The sequence below is a fragment of the Chinchilla lanigera genome, unplaced genomic scaffold (assembly GCF_000276665.1).
Source record: "Chinchilla lanigera isolate Chin_1 unplaced genomic scaffold, ChiLan1.0 scaffold00032, whole genome shotgun sequence".
Classification (NCBI taxonomy): domain Eukaryota; kingdom Metazoa; phylum Chordata; class Mammalia; order Rodentia; family Chinchillidae; genus Chinchilla; species Chinchilla lanigera.
Genome location: NW_004955433.1, coordinates 3472865 through 3486510, shown reverse-complemented (window position 1 = coordinate 3486510; position 13646 = coordinate 3472865). Strand labels below are relative to the sequence as shown.

Here is a 13646-nt window from a genome sequence, read left to right as displayed (position 1 = left end):
ATAAAAAAAAAATGAAAGATAGTTTTGCAGGGTACATCAACATGGGTTAAAGGTTGTTTTCCTTTAGAACTTGACTTTCTTGATTTGAGGGTTTCTCCTGAGAAGTCAGCTGTGATTCTGATGGATTTTCTTTTATAGATGATTTATTTCTTTTCCCTAATAGCTTTTAAGATTGTATTGTTGTATTAAATTCTGGAATCTTGACTTTGATATGCCTGGCTACAGATTTTTTTTTAACTGTGCCTAACTGGAGTTCTATATGCTTCACTTATATGTATTTCAAATTCTTTTTCTCTACCAGGGAATTTTTCTGCCATGATGTCTGTGAACAGTTTTTTTTTTGTTTTAATCATTTGTGCTCTCTGCTGCTTTTCCATTGATGCCAATGCTTTTCCAGTGATGCCAATAAATCTTAAGTTATTCTTCTTTACCTCATTAGCAGCTGCTGGATTGATTTTTCATAGTCTCTTGCTATTTTTAAGAAATCTTTCTTTTTGTGATCGCTAACTTCAAAGCTGTCTTTTATATTTGAGATCTTGTGCTCACATTGGCTTAATCTACTGCAAAAACTTTGAATGAAAGTTTTATTCTCCTGGATAGCTACTTGAATCTGCCTTGTAGTTTCCTTTTTTTTTTTCTATGCTGGGCATCCATGGCTTTCATAATTTTATTAATCTCTATTTTTTTATTTATATCTGCTCTAGAGTCACTAAGCACAGTTTTTATTGTGGATACCATGTCTGCAGTTACCTGAGAAATTGTTTCTGATTTGATTTTTTTCTAGAGCCTTATTCAATTGCTTTGTTGTTACTACTTCAGAGAGGCCAGGTGGGTGGCTTTTGGACTGTCCCACCTCATTGCCCCCTGGTTTTGTCTTTTATGAACTGGATGTCTGGAGATGTGTCTTATTTACATTTCTTCTCATTTTATTTTCTTTTCCTTTTTTTTGTTTAATTCCTGGGCTAATGCTTGTAAATTGCAAAGTATTTGCAACTTATTAGCTGCTTTATTGCTAGTATTTAGAATCCTTAGGAAATGACTACTTCTCTGAGGAGTCTTCCAGGTGTATCTGGTTTTTCAGTCTGTTGCAAAATCTTATCTCTTCAATTTTTGGAGATGAAAAGGTGCTGCCTGCTTGCCCAGCCCCTAGCTCTTTGACACTATGCCACAGTATTTTCTATGACCCTTATTCAGTCTCAATCTTGAAATACCAGGAAGAACAGCTGGTTAGAACAATTATGTCATTTTTGGCTAAAGTGATGCTATTAACAATAACAATATCATCCAATACAAGCTAGAAAATTACAAACTGAGATAATCATTAACTTACCACCTTTAATCATATGAGCTAGGTTTGTGGTTATATAACAAAATCTAAAACAAACTAAAAAATTATATGCAGTATATAATTCCTAAAATGCCAGTTTTACCCTGGAGCCCCCCAAGAATTCTATATCTGACCCAAAAAATCTTCAAAACTAAAGGCAAAATATATATTCATATGTATATTTACATTTACATTATATTCATATTTTAGGAAAAACCAAACTTTAGAATTTTCTTCATCAGACTTCCAATAAAAAATACTGAAAAGAATTCTTTAGGCTGAAGAAAAGTAAATCATATGGAAAATCTATGTGTATAATATCTAAGGTAAATATATGGTACAAGATATATGTGTCATTTTTAAAGTTTTTTAAGAGACTATGAAGAAAAATGGCATATTGTGTTGAGGTTTATAACATAGAAAAATGTATGCCAACAATAGAACAAAGAATTAGAAATGAGAAAAGGAAGTATATGGATTTAAAATTATTATAATATGCATAAACTAGTACCATATAACTTGGGGCTGGGAATTTAGCTTGGCAGCACAGCACCTGCCTGGCAAGTGCAAGGTCGTGAGTTCAATTCCTGGTACCAGGAAAAAAATTTTTTAAAAAATATAGTACCATATAACTTGAAAGTAGATTGTAATAAAGTAAGTAATGTATATAATACTAAATAAAAATAGAAAATATTTTGCTGGAAATCCAAAACTATAGTTTAAAACAAACACTACAAGATACTCAAAGTAATTCAAATGGAAGTAGAAAAAGAACAAAAACACACAAAAAACAAAGACATAGGAAGGAAAAGGAAAAAAAAAGGATGGCAAACCTAAACTGGATCACATTAATAACTGTATTACATATAAGTTCCCTAAAATTTTTAGTGAAAATGCAAAGATTTTCAGACTGAATAAAAAGCAAGACTGAACAAACATTTCTGTTTATAAATGTTATATTTATATTTATATTATAAACACTTCTGTTTATAATACATAGATACAGATTAAAAAATCAAAACATAGAAAAATAAAGAAACACACATTGGTTAAGAAAGCTAATATATCAATAATAGTATCAGGAAAAGTACATTTTTGGAAAAGGTATATTACAGAATTTAAAACAGATACCTCAAAATTATAACAGTGTCAATCAAGATAGAATAATCCTAAATGTGCATATTCTAAATAACAGAGCTTCAAAATACATAAACTGAAAAAACTGAAGAGACAAATCTGCAATTATAGCTATAGATCCGAGTACTCCACTTCAATAAATTGATGGAATGAGTAGACATAAAATAATAAACTATCTAGATAAATAACACAATCAACTAACTTGGCACAATTGATATTACAGAACACTCAAGCCAAAAAAACAAGCCTGAATAAACTTAAAAGTATGAAATCATACAGAGTATATATTCTATTTATTATATAATAGAATTAGGAACCAACTTTAAAATCTGGAAATGGATATATTTAAATATTTGGAAATTAAACAAAACTTTCTCTGAAAACCTGGGAATCAAATAAGAAATCAAAAACATAAGATACATTTATTTTAATGGAAATGAAAACACACTACAATTTGTGGGATCCAAGCAAAGCAGTCTTTGAAAGGAATTTATTGGTTTAAACAGTTATGTTAGGAAAAAAGAATGTAATAAGTGAACTTAAATTCCCTTTTAAGAAGCTAAAAGAGAATAGCAAATTAATAGTAAAAAGTATATACTTTCTAAATACTATTAGAAGGAAGTAATAGAAGGAAAATAGTAGAAGGAAGGAAATAATATTTATGAGACGTTAAAAAATAATGAAAAACATAAAAAAAAAGAAATAGAAACAAAAAGCTGGTTTCTTGGGAAGACAAATTAAAAAACCTCTAGAGAGAATACAAAAAAGTTTCAATAACTTATGAGAAAGGAATGAAATCTTCGAGTTTATCAAAAACATTACAAAAAGAATTGTCCCATGACTAGTACAAAGATTGAATTTGTGAATAAAAAATTTCCCACAAAGAAAACTACAAGCCCAAATAATTTCACTAGCTGAGATATAGCAAGTAAGAAATAATTCTAATGCCACAGAAAATACCTTAGAAAATGGAGGGAAAATGTTCACTTCCAAATTCATTGAAAAGGGCTTCTTTGAAGCCTTGTCCTTCACCATGTACAATAATCAGTTCAAAATGTATTAAAGGCTTAAATATAGGCCTGAAAACCATAAAACTACTAGAAAAACAGATGGAGGAAGGTTCCATGACACTGACTGAAGCAATGGTTTTTGGATTTGACATCAAAAGTATAGGCAATAAACCCAAAACAAATAATGTACTACATCAGACTAAAAAGGCTTTGTGAAGCAAAGGACACAATTAACAAAAAGCAATCTACACAATGAGACACTCACGAACTCTACATCAGGTGATGAACATAACTGTGGCCATCTTCCCAGATTTGTGGAATGAATTAACTTTGTGAACCAAAGTACTACTCTAAATGGCTTTAACACCAGAAAGATGAAGACTATTAGATTACACAGAATAAGACTTATAGTTGTACAATACAGACTTCCTACAAGAAACATTGTACCCAAGTATGGAGGCTCACACCTGTGCTCCTAGCACTTGGGAGACTGAGGCAGGAGGATCACTGAAAGTTCAAAGCTAGCCTACATAGTAAGCTCAAGGCCAACCTGAACTGCAAAGTGAGACCCTGTCTCAAAAAAAATTGTTTATATGTAAAAGCATATATGTTACGATAAATGTAATAAAAGAAAAAATGTATCACAAAAACACTAACCAAATGAAAAGTGAATTGGCTCTATTCATACCAAAGTAGATTTGATTTAATAATATTATTAGAGATAAAGAGGATCATTTCCAATAACAAAAAGTCAATTCACTCAAAGGATAGACTAGTCATGCCATTTACTAATCTAATTACAATTTCAAAAACCAATAGAACCACAAGGGAAAATATACAGATCTGTAACTACACAGAGATTTTAACCATCCTCTTTCAATAACTGATTGAACAAATGGACAAAAAGAACAATGATACAGAGGACTTGAACAACACTATCAGCTAACTTGGTGTAATTGAGATTTATGAAACACTCCAACCAACAGCAGAATATTCATTCTTTTCAAGTGCCTGTGCATCATTTATCAAGGTAGGACCACAGTGTCATAAAAACAAGTCTAACAAATTAAAAAGCTTCAAGTCATTGTCTAAGCACAAAAAAATAAATTAGAAAATTTGTAAGAGCTGATCATTTAGTTAAGCCCTCAGTAAGTGGTAGCTGTGGGCTTTACTACTACTGTTAGACTTTTCTCAATGACATTCCCAAGGCTGTGGTCTCTGATGACCACAGATCAGCAGTGACTTTTTAAGTAAATAAATCTGAGACTAGAAAATGAAGAAGGGGGAGGGAAGCAGAGATAAGGGAAAATGGAGAGAGCAGTCCTAAAAATTTCCCAGTGATAAACTTTGAAGTAACTCCTGGGTCAGAGAAGAAGTCAAAAGAGAAATGAGAAAATATTCTGAACTAAATGAAAATGAAAAACACAGCATGTCAGCATTAATCTGATGTGTCTAAAGCAGTATTTAGAGGGAAATATTCAGCAATAAATATCTCCATTAAAATACAAAGTCTTATAATCAATAACCATATTTCTAAGAAAAAAGATCTAAACATATATATTTAAAAAGAATAGAACTCAGCAGATATCAGGTAAACAGCAAACAAAAAATGAATAGGAAAAAAACAATGTTCCTGAAAGGACTTCTTTAAGAAAAAGAAATATTGCAAGATTAATGAGAAAAAAAGAGAAATTATAAATTATTAATATCAGTAATGATAGAGGCAGCCACAGTACAGATTCTGCATATATTAAAAAGATAAGAGAATGGGATGGACTACTTTATTCCAGTGAATTTGGCACCTTAAATACAACTTATTAATTATTTGAAAGGTATAACCTACTCTAAGGAGAAATAAAATATCGAAGAACCATTGTAACTAGTAAGAAAAGGAATTTTTTAGTTCAAAAAAGGCCTTGCCACTAAAATATCTCTAGGTTTCCCTGGTGAATTTTAACAAATACTTAATGAATAGGCAGTATCAGCTTTATACAAACTCTCTCAGAAAATTAAAGAATAAATATTTCCCAAAACATCAGAGACAAACCTAACTCTAATAACAAAACCAGAAAAACACTTCAACAAAAATATAATACATACTTTAAAAAACGTTCATTAAAACGTTAGCAAATAAAATTCAACTATATGTGAAAAAGAATAATACATCATGATTAATTTGGGCTTATCCAGGAATGCAAGTTTGGTTTAACTTTTGAAAATCAATGTAATCCGTGATATTAAATTCTGAACAAATACAAAAAAGTAGTTGACAAAAATCTAACATTTCTTCCTGAGAAAAACTCTTAGTAAATTACAAACTGTATATAGAAATTGAAATGATATCTTTAAAAGGCTTCTAGAACTAAATTGAAGTTAATGAGGTTGCAGAATACAAGATAAATATAAAAAATCAGTTGTATTTACATATAAAGTAAGTCTCCATCTTATAAACATTCGAGTTGCAGACTTTCACAGATGTATTGTAAAAGACTCACTTTGCCAGATTATGAATGAATACAACTTGGGAACATTTCTTCCAGAATGGAACTCATTCATTGGTTGGGAATTTACTGTACCAGCAATGATTAATTAGAAATTAAAATTAAAAGCATAATTATCAATTACAGAAGCATCAAACCTACAAATGTTTATGGAACATCTTTATAAAACATGACCTGTATACCACACATAAAATATTGCTGAAAAATATGAAGGACTTAATTAAATGAGAAGACTTACAGTATTCACACAAGATTCAATTTTGTTAAAATCCAAATTCTACCAAAACTTACTTAGAACACAATCTCATTAAAAATCTTAGTGGAGCTTGTTCTAGAAATTGACAAGCTTATTATACATTCATTTAGAAATGCAAGAGACCTAAAATGACCAAAACAACTTTGAAAAAGGTCAAATATAGAGGACTAACACTGTTTGGAAAAAATATCATGAAGTAATGGTGAAGAAAGTGATTATAAAGACATTAACACACAGAAATAAGAGTCCTGAAATAAACTTACCTATAGTTACATGGATTTTTTTGACAAAGATGCAAAGGCAAGACAGTGAAAAAGATAATATTCTAAACAAATGGTCCTGAAATTATTTTGCCTGTATTTACAAAAACTGAACTTCCATTCAAACCTTGAACTGTGTATAAAAGTTAACACAAAAAATGGATTGTAGGGTTAATCTAAAACTGAAAACCTTCTAGAGGTAAATAACTAAAAATCTTTGTAAATTTGAGTTTTGCAAAGATTACTTAGCTGTGACTAAAAGCACAATCCATAATCAATATCTGCCTAGACATTGACAAGATAATGAGAAGACAGGCCACAGACTAGGAGAAAATATTTGCAAATCACATGATTATACCCACAATATGTACAGAACTCACAAAACTCAGTGTCATTAATCATCAAAAAACACATATTGCACTGCACAATCACTAGAATTTCTAAGTCTGACAGTATGAAGTGTCTGTGATGATGTATAGCAACTAGAACCCTTGTATACTGCTATGGGAAACTAAAATGTTAAAATCACTTTTTGGGAGGGTTCTGGGAATTAAACTCAGGACCTTGCATTTGCCAAGCAGGTGCTATACCACTGAGCTATATCCCTGGCCTTGCCAAAATCACCTTAGAAACCTGTCTAACTTTTTTTTCCTTTTGAAGGAGTGTCTCGTTGTGTTGCCAGCTGGTTTTAAACCTGTGGGCTCAAGTGATCCTTCTACCTCAACCTCCCAAATACTTGGGATTACAGATATGCACCACCATGCCCAGCCACTAAAAATATCTATTAAAAAATCTTTGAGAGCTACAAATCCCTCTCATATGTAGCAATATATTTACATAAAAGTACTTGTATTCAGATATTTAAAGGAACTATATTTGTAATGACAGAAAATGGAAACACCCCAAATGCCCATCATCAGGGGTTTGGATGATGAATCACGGTGTCTCATACACTGTAATGCCACTCAGCAGTAGCAGTAAAATAGAACTAGCTTCTGATACACACAAAAATGTGGAAGAATCTTGAAAGCATTATGCCACATAAAGCACATCATACCAAAAAGAGTACATATTGAAGATTCCATTTCAGTGAAATTCTAGAATGGGCAAAACCACTTCTACTAACATACAAGTCTGCTGAATTAGTGAGTGCTTGGGACCAAAGATGGAGGTGTTAGTTTTAAAAAGGTGACAGGGAGTTTACTGTATGATGGAATTGTCCAATATCTCACCTACAGATGTTGTCATGTATATGTTTGTCAAAATTCAGCAGATTTTAAAAGGGTAGATTTATGGTACATATGTTATGCTAAAGAAATTTATTTAAAAATCTTCACAAATCAACTCCTTTCTAGGAAAATGCTCATTACCAAAGTGAATTTAAGTTGCAGAAAATTTGAATGAAGTAATTACTGAGGAAGAAATTAAGACACTAGAGAAATTAACTTGAAAATCTTTAAGATATTCAATATTTTATAAGACAATATGTAAATGACCAAAATTGAGGACACAATGTTCCAGAAAATCAGAAAAGAAGTACATTTTTAGGTTTCCAAATATTTAATTCCCAAAGATAATTTTATAGTAAATTTTTTCAATCTGTTGAGGAACTACCTGTGTCTCTTCCACAGCACAGAAAAATAAATTCCTTTAATCAAGTTTATAAAAAATGAAGTTAAAAGATTAGAAACAATATAAAATCCATGTAATTTTACAAACAAAATTGAACTCTGGCCAACTAAGACATTTTAAAAGAATTAAAAGACAATTCAATACATTAATATGTTTTATCACACAAATAAAATTAGAAAAATCGTATAACCTGTTAATGGCCAAAAAATATCAGATAAAGAATCAGTTCTGATTTAAACATTTTAAACTAAGAATAAACAGTTTATTTGTTAATAGTGTGAAGTAGACCACAAATTAAAGATGACATCTCATACAATAGCAAAACAGTAGAATATTCTCATTTAAGTAAAATGAGGATATTACAACCTTTATGAACAGTTATGGGAATTCTGATCAACACGACTAAACAAAAATAAATAAAATGTTTAAAGAATGAAAAACCACAAATAATTCTTTTGAAAGATGGTATATTTTAAAGAAAATTCCAAAAGATTATCTAGAAAAAAATGTATAAAACTAATAAAAGATGATCATTTAAAATACAGATTGCAAACACTCGAGGAAACCCACAACATACCAACAATATAATTTATTCACTTTTCATATTGTATTGTAAAGAGAGTAGATATGAAGCTTTCACAATAAAAAAGTCTATGTGCAAGTTGTTTTAGGTAATAAGTTAACTTATGAATTACATCTGATGAATAAAATTATGATTTTTTTCTTATTTCTCACAAACTAAGAAAATATTTACATTGAGTAAATAAAAGAACTATTCTATTTACATAGAAAAGAAATACAAGTGGCCAAAAAGACAAAAAAGAAAATTTAAACCTAATGTTGAGTGAAATAATTAAAACATCAAACTGATGATATTTGCCACCTTTGATTGGATACTTGTCCTTATTATAATAGCAAAAAAATTAAATAACACCATTATTGGTAAAAATATGCAAACATTTTCATGCTCTGCTGGTTTGAATGTAAACAGCATATTATTTCACAATAGCAACTGAACAACACAGACTAAAATCTGCACATATTTTCATATTCTTCCAGCCCAGTCATAGACTTGCCTAACATTTTTGTTTAAGGCTGCTCACTATTGTTGTATTTATAATAGCAATTTAAGTGAAAAAAACCTAGGGACTCAACAAAAGATTGTTAGTATACTGATATGATAAGTGCATGCAGAAAAGAAAGAACTCATGATATAGTTCTTGAAACTGTATATTCATGAAAATATTTAAACATACCACTAAAAATATATTTCATATGATTCTGAATTTATAGAAATATAACCTGGGGCAGAAGAAAAGGACTAGACATCTACCAAGATGTTCTGTCATTTCCTTCTGATTCATATGTCTATTGACTTTTTTCTTTTCCTCATCTTTCCAATTTTTCTTAAGTTTTCTATGATGAAGAATTAGTTTTTATAATCAGGTATTACTTTTTATTATTATAAATCAATTTTTATTTTCCTTTTAGTCATAATATTTCTCCCAAGTGCCCTTTCCTGGGCCAGGCCAGCGTGTGACGTTTCCCTTCCTCTGGCGCTCAGGGACTCTGACATGACACCTTAGGACATTTTCTTGTTGGCTAAGTCTGTCTTGCCCAGAGGCTGTGAGTTCAGAGAGGGTAGGGACAGCCCCTGTGCACTTAGGAACCCTAAAGGAAGCAACAGGCTGGCAGGAGACAAATTACTGACACGGGACACATGGAGAGGTAGTAAAAGAAAGCTGGAGTGAGCACAGTTCCTTCTCAACCCTGCTGGCATCCAAAAGGGCAGACCAGGCTCACTGGACATTATTTAGGTTTGCCTCCCATTCCATCTTCCAGTATTATGAGATTAAGAGCCCATTGATATTACCCAGCCACTCGGTGCTATTTTACAGTTGGTACTCAGACCACTCTTCTCAATGGTACATGAACTCTACTATGCAGTTCTTTAATCCCAAGCCGTGGTAACTGAGGAACAGAGAAGCAAGAATAAAGCACAAGTTCCCAGCAATCATTCACCCTAGGTCCAGCCCTGATTCTACCTCTGACTAGCTGCACTACCTCCAGTGAGTGACATAAGCTGCATAAGTACACACACACACACACACACACAGCTATCTCTGCATGTATTAAAATATGGACGTTATTAGGACTAGATGAGTTGACACACAGCATGTGTTTAAGAAGACCTATAAGAGGGTGCAGGTAACATAATGAAGATTATGCTATCTAGGACAGGGAGCAAATACATTTGTTGATTAGTATTTATCAAAAACACATCACCAGAATTCTATGTTTTCCACTCTTTGTCAGACACTTACACTGGTTGGCTTATCTTTCCTGATAAAATACCCTTAATTATTCGCTGTAAAGATATCTTTTAAAAAATTGCCAATCTAAATGAATTTCCAAGGCTTTCACTTTTCACACAGCACTAAAAGTAGTCAACCTCAATCTTGTAGTATACCTTAGACACCAAATCTAAATATGGAAAACTATAAACCTAATAGAGATACTATTCTAGTGAGAAAATCTTACAGTAAACATCCATTTGTTCTCCTAAAAATGTAAAACCATCAAATCACAGTTTTATTGTTCTTTGAACTTGCAACAAATAACAATTTAAGATTATAGACAAAAGTACTTGATATAACTCTGTCTAGTTTCTTTTTCCAGTTATTTACAAATTTATAATTTTTAAATTAATTCAGCTCTTAGGTAAAAAGGGGCTACAGATTTCTGTATCTGATACTTGCACTTATTGTCTCTTTTTCTCTGTGTGTGTTTGTGTGTGTGTGTGTGTATATGTGTGTATGTGTGACTAACCACGCCTGTGAGTCAAGACAGAATAGTGCTTAGTGGAAAACGTGGTGTGACAACTGGGTCAGAGGCACAAAATGACATGTTTACAAGGCACAAACTGTTGTTTTACCTCATCTGCAAGATTTTCTTTGCTTTGCCACGTTCAGTCTCAGTGAAATCCGTATTCAACATCAGATGCCAAGCAAACCCCCTGTGACATGCCAGGAACTCATCCTGTCCTCACTGGGGCAGAGTCAGTGACTCAGAGAGGCCAAGCGGGCTTCAGGAACACATGACATCTGCAGCTGAGAAGAGAGAGAGGAAGCGTCAAAGGAGATATTTCCTCTTCCCAGCCATAAAATGACAACATTAACTCCTAAATATAAGCAGTGTTTTTGGCGGAGCTTCTACACGTTAGGTGTGAAAAGCAGTTGCCTGAAGCTTATTTCAAAAATATAGAAAAAATAAATGAAAAGACATTTTATTAAGTCATACAGCTAAGGGAACAAGGGGTTTCCTCTACCTTGGTTGCTAAATCAAATCTATGGCTAAATCAAATATAACTTAAAAACAAGATGTCTATTTTACTGTCAAATGAGCCCTATTCACTACATGTATATTGTTCTCACTTTTAATCTATTATCCAATTAGGTTTTGTGCCTTAGGATAAGAGTTTATGCTTAAAGTGACACTAGCCCTTTATATAAACATACCTGAAACTAAGAATATGTTGCACAATCTCCAAGAGTTAAGACTCCCTTTTCATCATAACACTATCATGGAGTAAAATGTAATGAGAAGCCACCAGATGCATAGACTATTCCAGGGATAATACAATAAGATTTAACATATGTCTCTACACAAAAAACAAGCTTTGGGTTTAAATAGTTTCAGCAAATCTGTGTTCTCTCCCATAAAGTACCCAAATGATTGCATCAAATGTTTACTTATACTTTTGATGACAACTCAACACAAATTACAAACAGTTTGAACTAAGGTATTAAGGAATGAAAATGAAACCTTCTACCACTATGTGCACCATCTCATGGTAGGAACAGAAACAATTATATGAAGACTTGACAGTACTTAAATATACATTTTCATAGTTCTAGATATGCAGTGGATGCTTGCTAATTAACTCACGGCAGAATGGACACAGACATGAATTTCACTGAAATGTAGTTATAATTCAGGCTATTTTATTAAAAGACAATATCTTGAAGAAATAGAGTCAAGCGTATTAACGTAATTATTCATATCCATGTGATGCTACTCTTTGCTTTGTAAGACAGCAAGTTTAGGTAGAATTTCCTTGGATTCACCACAGGTATTTTGAGGTACACTTGGTCTCCCAGCAAAATTCATGTTACACATCCAAGTGATATGTCTGCAGGGGTGGAAGAGAGGGCAAGAGGGTGACTTGACATAATCACTGCTAAAATGTTTTATTTGCAAATGATAATTTCTCCTTTCATAAATAGCAAATATGCTTCTCTCTCCCTCTCCCTTCCCCACTCTCTCAGGATATCAGGCAGATAAGAGTTATCAGTAAAGGTCATCCTCAATTTCTGTACAGAAATGATCTGTCTCCGGTATGTAATAAACATTTATCCATGCCTTTATTAGCTATATTGAAGCTGACAGTTCTGTTAAACCATTTTCTTTCATTTTGCTAGGTCATGACGGTTAATGCTGCTAAAAAATCTCATCACTGCTTTTGATCGCTGTATTGTCTTCCCTGTATTATCAGAATTTTGTGAAGGTAAGCACTGGCTGGAATGACCTATTAAAGTTACAGCCCGTTGAATCTCTGGTTGTTTTTTTTTTTTTTATCACAATAAAAAGGTAAAGGAGTGCAAAGGATAAATTTTCCTCAGAGGGTATATTTAGTTGGGCAGTTGACAAGTTCAGCCAATGCTGAATTATCCACAGCTAAAAGGATCCAAAGCATCAAATATAAATGAAACTCACACATAATCTAAAATTTTTATTTTGGCCACATCTTTTACCAGAATATTCACAATTTTATACTTTCAAGTATGTTCCTCACATCCAGAGATCAGTTGTCAGTCTGTAGGTGGAAGAAGGAAACACAAAAGCAGGAAGAGCTTGCCACAGATCACACATCCCCAAGACCCTTGGGAGTGCAACTGAAATGTGTGACTGCAAAAGGGGGAAGTCTGCTTCGCAGGTCCTATCCTGCCTTTCCTTTATCTAGGCCATTTAACCATTATTTTTGCTCAAATTAACTTTTAAGAATGTTTCCTTTTGAGAAATGAAAAAAACAGCCATGAATTTGTTTACCTTTGTTGGTGGTTCTTGCCAAAGATCAAGAGAATACAGTTCAGATTAATTACAAAATTTTACCTGTTATTTTTCTATTCAACAAATATTTATGGTGCTTCTGTTTCATGCCGTACACTGTTGGAGTATTCAAGGAGTACACAAATATCCTAACTCATTTCTGCTTTCAAGTAGCCCTAAGTGGTGGCCATAGTGGTGTAATCCCAGCACTTGGGAGGCTGAGGCAGGAGGATCACTGCAACTTAGAGGCCAGCCTGGGCTACACAGTCAATTCAAGGCCAGCCAGAACTACAAAGTAAGACCATATCAAAAAGCAAGCAGGAACAGAGAGAGAGAGAGAGAGAGAGAGAGAGAGAGAGAGAGACAGAGACAGAGACAGAGACAGAGAGAGAGAAAGAGAGAGAGAGAGAGAGA

The 13646-nt window shown here is 32.6% G+C and overlaps 1 long non-coding RNA gene across 2 annotated transcripts in view; it reads right to left on the bottom strand.

Moving 5' to 3' along the window:
* Positions 1-13646, bottom strand: part of LOC102023289 — a 106346-nt gene that overhangs the window by 59526 nt on the left and 33174 nt on the right. For both annotated transcript variants that reach the window (XR_001234738.1, XR_001234739.1), the window contains exon 4: positions 11059-11233. This is a non-coding gene — a long non-coding RNA (uncharacterized LOC102023289). The remainder of the gene's footprint in view (positions 1-11058; positions 11234-13646) is intronic.